This window comes from Tupaia chinensis, unplaced genomic scaffold (assembly GCF_000334495.1).
Source record: "Tupaia chinensis unplaced genomic scaffold, TupChi_1.0 Scaffold000116_1, whole genome shotgun sequence".
NCBI lineage: Eukaryota > Metazoa > Chordata > Mammalia > Scandentia > Tupaiidae > Tupaia > Tupaia belangeri.
This window is the reverse complement of record NW_006159580.1, coordinates 2789295-2795620: the sequence shown is the minus strand read 5'-3', so window position 1 is coordinate 2795620 and position 6326 is coordinate 2789295. Positions and strand designations below refer to the sequence as shown.

General features: G+C 50.7%; 1 long non-coding RNA gene across 1 annotated transcript in view; it reads right to left on the bottom strand.

Moving 5' to 3' along the window:
• Positions 1 to 32: 32 nt before the first annotated feature.
• LOC102477100 (uncharacterized) overlaps positions 33 to 6326 on the bottom strand; it is a 7844-nt gene continuing 1550 nt past the window's right edge. Inside the window, exons 2-4 of the long non-coding RNA XR_333938.2 lie at positions 2296 to 2481; positions 1418 to 1556; positions 33 to 124 (exon numbers count right to left, since the gene is read on the bottom strand). This is a non-coding gene — a long non-coding RNA (uncharacterized LOC102477100). The remainder of the gene's footprint in view (positions 125 to 1417; positions 1557 to 2295; positions 2482 to 6326) is intronic.

Sequence of the window (6326 nt, the reverse complement as noted above, 5' to 3'; positions counted from 1 at the left end):
TCGGTCCTTCCCGTACAGAGGTCAGATGAACTATTGGGATATCGTTCGTAGGGTAGACTGGGGTGCCATATATGCGGGGAAGGGCTGTTCGGATGCAAAGTCAGCAGCTGGATGCCAGCTGGGGCTTCACCCGAGATAGGAAAGCATGAATTGTGTTAATGAGTGTAATAATCCATGGGTCAAGTTGAGGGTCTCTTCGTGGTGTATTTGAATCTCGACCGGATTTGGGGGGTCTGGGGTTTGAGTTTTTGTTTTGTGTGTTGGATGGCAGCTCGAGTTTGTGTAGCACATTTACCTCCTCCATCAGGGAGCCCATACTGTCTCAGGCTTTCATAGCATACCCATTTTCCCGCGGGGGCGGGGGCATATGTAACAATCATGGCTCCCCCTGCTTTTTCCTACAAAGTCAGGTGAATTTTGGTTCTGGCATTGTTGGATCGTTGTGAGATTGAGGCAGGCCTTGTCGCCTTTTCCCTGGTGTACAAACGCCAATGGGGTTGGGAGCCCCGGGATGATAACAGGAGTGTTCATTCCTTTTATGTGGCCAAGCATTGGCAAGGGGGAGAGGAGCTGCCATTTACCACTGGTAAAAGCCCAAGACCCAGAGGTCAGAGGATTAACGGGGTGACTAACCGCATGGGGAGGAGGCAGCCCCAGTTAGCCAGTCCAGACATCTTAGACTTACCATGATTCCCACGAGTAGGACGTATAACACTGCTAGAAAAGACTTTTCCAGAACACCCATTACTGGGGGGCCACTGCAGCCAGTCTGACAGAGAGAACTAGGGCTAGTGTGATGGTGAGGGCCTGAACAGGTCATTATAGGGGTGGGGTAGAGATGACATAGGCTTCTGCCATGAGGGAGAGAAGGGGTTTTTTTCTAAGAGTTGGGGAGTTTGTTTAGCCGGAGTCTAGTGGGGCCAAGTTGGGTAGATTTCTAGCTGGAGTGAGAGGGTGCCCTCTTCAGTCTGGAAAGGTGGTACCAGCATTGCTGACCCAATAATTTAGCAGCAGTTGGGGTGGTGAGTATGACTGTGTGGGGGCCTGACCATTTAGGCTGTAGGGATCCCGGGGAGAGGTCTTTTACGAGAACCGAGTCCCCTGGAAGTAGTATCGTGGGAAACTCAGTAGAAGGAATCTGGGGTAAGGTTTGGTTAGCGTGTTCTCACAGGAGAGCCCGGAGGAGGCCCAAAGAGGAGAAGTAGTCAGCCAAGAGTGGCGTCTGTAGGCAGATGACGGTTAAGCAGAGAGGGTCTGCCGTAAAGCAGTTCAAAGGGGCTGAGACCAGTGGGTTTTCGGGGGGTTGCTCACAGATGGGTGAGTGCAACGGGGAGCAAGTCAGGCCACCCCTGGTGGAGTTCTAGCGTAAGCTTGGTAAGGTGTGGTTTGAGCAGGGCATGGGCCCTTTCTACTTTACCCGAGGACTGAGGCCTATGTGGGATGTGGAGCCTCCAGGTGATGTGTAAGTTTCCGCTGACCTGCTGAGTCACTTGCGAGATGAACGCAGGGCCGTTATCAGACTGAATGCTGGTCGGGAGGCCGAAGCGAGGGATGTGCTGGAGGAGAATGGAATGTTGGTCACAGTATCAGGGGTCTCATGGGTGGTAGAAAAGGCCTCTATCCAACCCAAGAAAGTATCTACAAGAGTAAGAAGGTATTTAAAATGTTTGTGTCACGGCATGTGGGTGAAATTAATTTGCCAGTCTTTGCAAAGGATGTGTCCCCAGAGTTGGCGGGTAGGGAACTGTGGATGGAGTCCTCCCTGGGATGATGTAGAAGCACAGGTTGAACAGGCATCGTGAACAGCAGAGACCAGGGAGTGGAGGGAAGAGTGAGAGAAGAGCGGCTGTAGGAACTGATATAGAGGCCCTGGACCTATGTGGAGAGAGTTATGAACATGGGTAAGGAGGCTGAGGGCCTGGGCATCTGGTAAGACCAGTGGGCCGTCAGGAAGAGACAGCCATCCGCTATCCAATTGGATGGCTCCAAGGTCCTATTGGTGGCGGAAGAGTTCCTGTTGTGACTATGCAGGTTTGATTGTCGGGGAGAACAGGATGGGTTTAGAGTTAGAGGTGAGCTGTCTGGCCACCGAATCGGCTCTAGTGTTGCCCATAGCTACTGGGTCCATTGAGGTTTGATGTCCTTTGCAATGTATGATTGCTACTTCGGCTGGGAGCTGGAGTGCGTTGAGTAAATCAGAGATTAAATCAGCATTGATTATGGGAGAGCCCTGTGCAGTGAAGAAGCAGCGTTCTTTCCATAAGGCCACGTGACTGAATGATGAGGAAGGCTTACTTGAAATCCGTATAGATGTTGACCCTTTTGTCCTTAGACAGATGCAGGGCCCTGGTGAGGGCATAGAGTTCAGCCCGCTGAGATTAGTTGCCAGCAGGAGAGTGTCCGCCTCCAAGGTGGAGTCTGGAGTGACTATGGTGTAAGCCGCCTTCTGGGAGCCCTGGGGCGTTGGTCACGAACTTCCATCTACAAACAAGGTAAGGGTAGGGTCCCTTATAGGGATGGCCGCAAGCCCCAGACGCACCAGATGAGAGAGATTGATTACCTCGAGATAGGAGTGAGGCAGGGTGTTGTCTGAGGAGGAAGCCAGAATAAATGGAAAAAGAGTGGCAGGATTGAGTGGCGGGCAGCATTGGAGGGTTATGGAGGGATTTTCGATGAAGAGGTGTATCTCCTGGATTCTTGAGGGACAGAGGATAGGGAGGATGCAGTGACTTAGGAGGTCCTGAAAGTGGTGGGCAGAGAGAACTGTAAGAGGCTGGAGAAGGGTGAGTTTGAGAGCCTCTTTGGTTAGAGTGGCTGCCCCAGCCAGGGCCCGAAGGCAAGGTTGCTAACCACGGACCGTCCCATCCAGCTGCTGAGAAAGATAGGCAATGGGGTGATATGTGGGACCAATCGAGTGGGCCAGGACTCCATCAGCCACCCCCGAACGTTCATCTACAAAGAGGATGAAGAGAAGGGTGGGGTTGGGCAAGGATAAGGGGGGAGGAGAGCCTAGCAAATATGGCGGAAATAAGAAGTGATGGTTCCTGGGGAAGAGACGTCCCCTACAGGGGATTCCTTAGCTGCCTAATATAAAGGACGAGCCAAAGCTGCAAAGTTAGGAATCCAGTGTCTAAAAAATCCCACAAAGCCTAAAAATGACCGGATGGCATCAGCTGTGAGAGGTGGCCGAAGAGTCCTAATGGCCTGAAGCCAGTTTGTTGTGAGAGCTCTGGTCGTGGGAGTCAGGGAGAGTCCCAGGTATGGAACCGTTGGACTAAATAGCTGGGGGAAACCCGATATCCTTTGGCAGCCAGGAAATTAAGGAGGGTGGCTGTCTGTGCTTGTGAATCCTGCAGTGAGGGACTGCAGATAAGCAAGTCATCTACATACTGGAGAACCTTAGAAGGATGAAGGGGACAGTCCATGAGGTCCTTCGCCAGGGCCTGACCAAAGAGGTGAGGACTGTCACGAAAGCCCTGAGGCAAGACAGTCCAAGTGAGCTGTTGGGAGATATTAGTACCTGGGTCCTCCCTAGTGAAAGGGAAAAGCGGGTAGGAGTCTGAATGGAGTGGGAGAGTGAAAAAGGCGTCTTTGAGGTCTAGGGCTGAAAAGTGGGTAGTGGAGGGAGGGATGTGTGAAAAGAGAGTATAGGGGTTAGGGACTACTGGGTGTAGGGGTATGACAGATGAATTATACGAAGGTCTTAGACTAAACGGTAGTTACCATTAAGCTTTTTGACAGGAAGAATGGGAGTGTTGTAGTGAAACGCCGTGGGGATGAGGCCACGCTGTAGAAGTTGAGCGATGATGGGTTTGAGTCCATCGGTGAGTTTTAGAGATAGGGAACTGCGGGTGAGAGGGAAAGACTGAAGGGTTTTTAAGTTTGATGAGTATTGGTGTATGGTGAGAATCACCAGAAGGGGAGGAAGTGTCCCATACTATGGGGTTGACTTGGTCTGGAGAAATGGGTGGGGGGGAACCAGCAGTTAGCATAATGGCTATATCGCTGGACTCCCATGTAGTCGACCGCGGTTCGCGTCCCGGACCCGGTGGCTTAAAACTCATGCCGGGTGTGTGTGCGTGCCCAAGATCCCGAGAGGAGAATGGAGGAGAAGGGAATGCGGCATGACCATCCCCCCTAGGGAGTGATTTCTCGCTTTCTGTCTCTATGTCTCTCTCTGTCTTCTGGCGAGTGCACGCACCCTATAGCAAAAGCCTCTCAAAAAGAAAACAAAAACCAAAAAACTACTGGTTGCAAAGGTTGCTGATCTGTTCAGAATAGGACTTATTTCCAAGGAATGAGATCAGAAGTCCTGGGTACTCTGAATTGTTGCAGTCGGAACACGTCTGTGAAACTACACAGTCTCTACACCAACCAACCTGGGCCTGGCAAACATCACCCTATCCCCCTCCCTGCTTATCGCTCTATAGGAGACCCCTCTCCCTTATAGGGGGAGACAGCGTGGAGAACACTCCTATCTCCTTGCTGGAAGGCTCTAGAATAAAACCCTCAATTTAGCCTGGTACCGTGGTGATTAGCTTTTGTGCATGCTGGGCACTGCCCTATTTAGTTGTAACCAAAGGACATTGTGCACACTGAGTCCTCACTGGAGAGTCTCCCACCCAACCTGGGCCTGCAAACATCATCCCGTACCCCTCCCTGGTCATTCCTCTGTAGACAACCCCTCTCCCTGGAAGGGGAGACAGCTTTAAGAGCACCCCGTCTCCTTGCTGGCAGACTCTGCATAAAGTCTTTGATTCAGGAGGGCATCGTAGTGATTAGCTTTCGTGTGTGCATGCTTGATTAAGCCACTATGCAGTTTATCCTAGATGGGAAACCACATTTAGTATGTTGTGATGATGCTCAGGGAATGAATGTTAGGTAATAAAAAAAAAAAAAAAAAAAAGTTGCAGGAGAAAAAAAAAACGGTAAAACTGTTCGTATCATTTTTTTAAAAAAATGCTTATTTGATGACTGCAGTGAGCGGTATGGGCCCATCTGGGTACTACTTTATAGTATGTTCACTCTACTCACTGAGGTTTATGCCTAAAGTCAGACTTGGGGTCATGTATAGGTATGTGTCAGCTGTGCTAGCTATTGGATATATTTAGACTAATTAAGTTCATTGGCAGATCAATTGAATGGGGGGGGGAGGCATGGAGGGAAACCATGGATGCCAAGGACAATGTGGGAGGAGGATGGGACATGGCAGAGGGTGGGGGATGGGGAATCAAGGATGGCAAAACAAAAGGCAAGGTATGCAGGACATAAGAATTGGAAAATTATTTGCTGAGAGCATGTATGTTGATGGGCTTGATTGAGCCAATGCACAGGGTATTTTGGATGGAAAATTCATTTGTGTGTTGTGATGGTGTAAAGTGAATTAATGTAGAGAATGAATAAATTTAAAAAAAAAAAAAAAAAAAGGAAAAGAAATGGGGGGGGGGGGGGTGGGTGGGGGAGGGGAATTAGGCCCGGCAGGGGAACAGGCGGCCTGACAGAGGAGGCCAAGAAAGGGGGAGGAGTTAAACTGAAGGGTGACATATAACTTTGCAAGGATGTCACGACCTAGGAGGGGTGTGGGAATGACAAGAAAAGAGTGGGTAAAGTACATTTTTCTGAGGTGGCAGTCTAAGGGTTCGGTAGAAGACATGAGGGCTAGCCATAAATACCCACAATAGAGATCTGGAGGGTAATAAGGGGTCAGAGTATGTTGGAAGGACAGAGTAGGTAGCCCCCATGTCCACCAGGAAGGTGAACGACTTACTCGCTACCTGAAGCTGGACCCTGGGCTCGGCGAGGGTAATTGGGGTGGTCAAGTCCAGGGCCCGTCAATCCTCAGCCAATCCCATCATGGCCAGGTCGATGGGATGTGTGATGGGGAGGGGATGGTGGATCTTCTCTCGATGTGGAGGCGTCAGGAGTGGATCTCGTCTCCCTCTTTTGGGGCAGTCAGAGCCCCAGTGACTCATTTGACCACACCCTGGGCAAGGTTAGTGGGTGGCCTGGGGTCCGGGCATTCACAGGCCCAGTGGCCTGGTTAGCCACATTTGAAGCAGTTTCCCCAGGAAAGACTGCATCTAGGGACCCCCTTCTGAAATGCCGGTCGCAGGGCAGCCACCAGGGCTTGGGCTTCTATGGCAGCCATCTGTTTGGGCTGTTTGTGATGAGCTACCTCAGCGTCCTCCTCTTGGGAATTGAAAACTTTAATTAGGGCCTTTTCGGCCTTTTCAGCCTTTTTTTTTTTTTGGAGAGGTTTTTTCGCTATAGGGCGCGTGCGCTCGCCAGACAGACAGAGAGAGACATAGAGACAGAAAGCGAGAAAT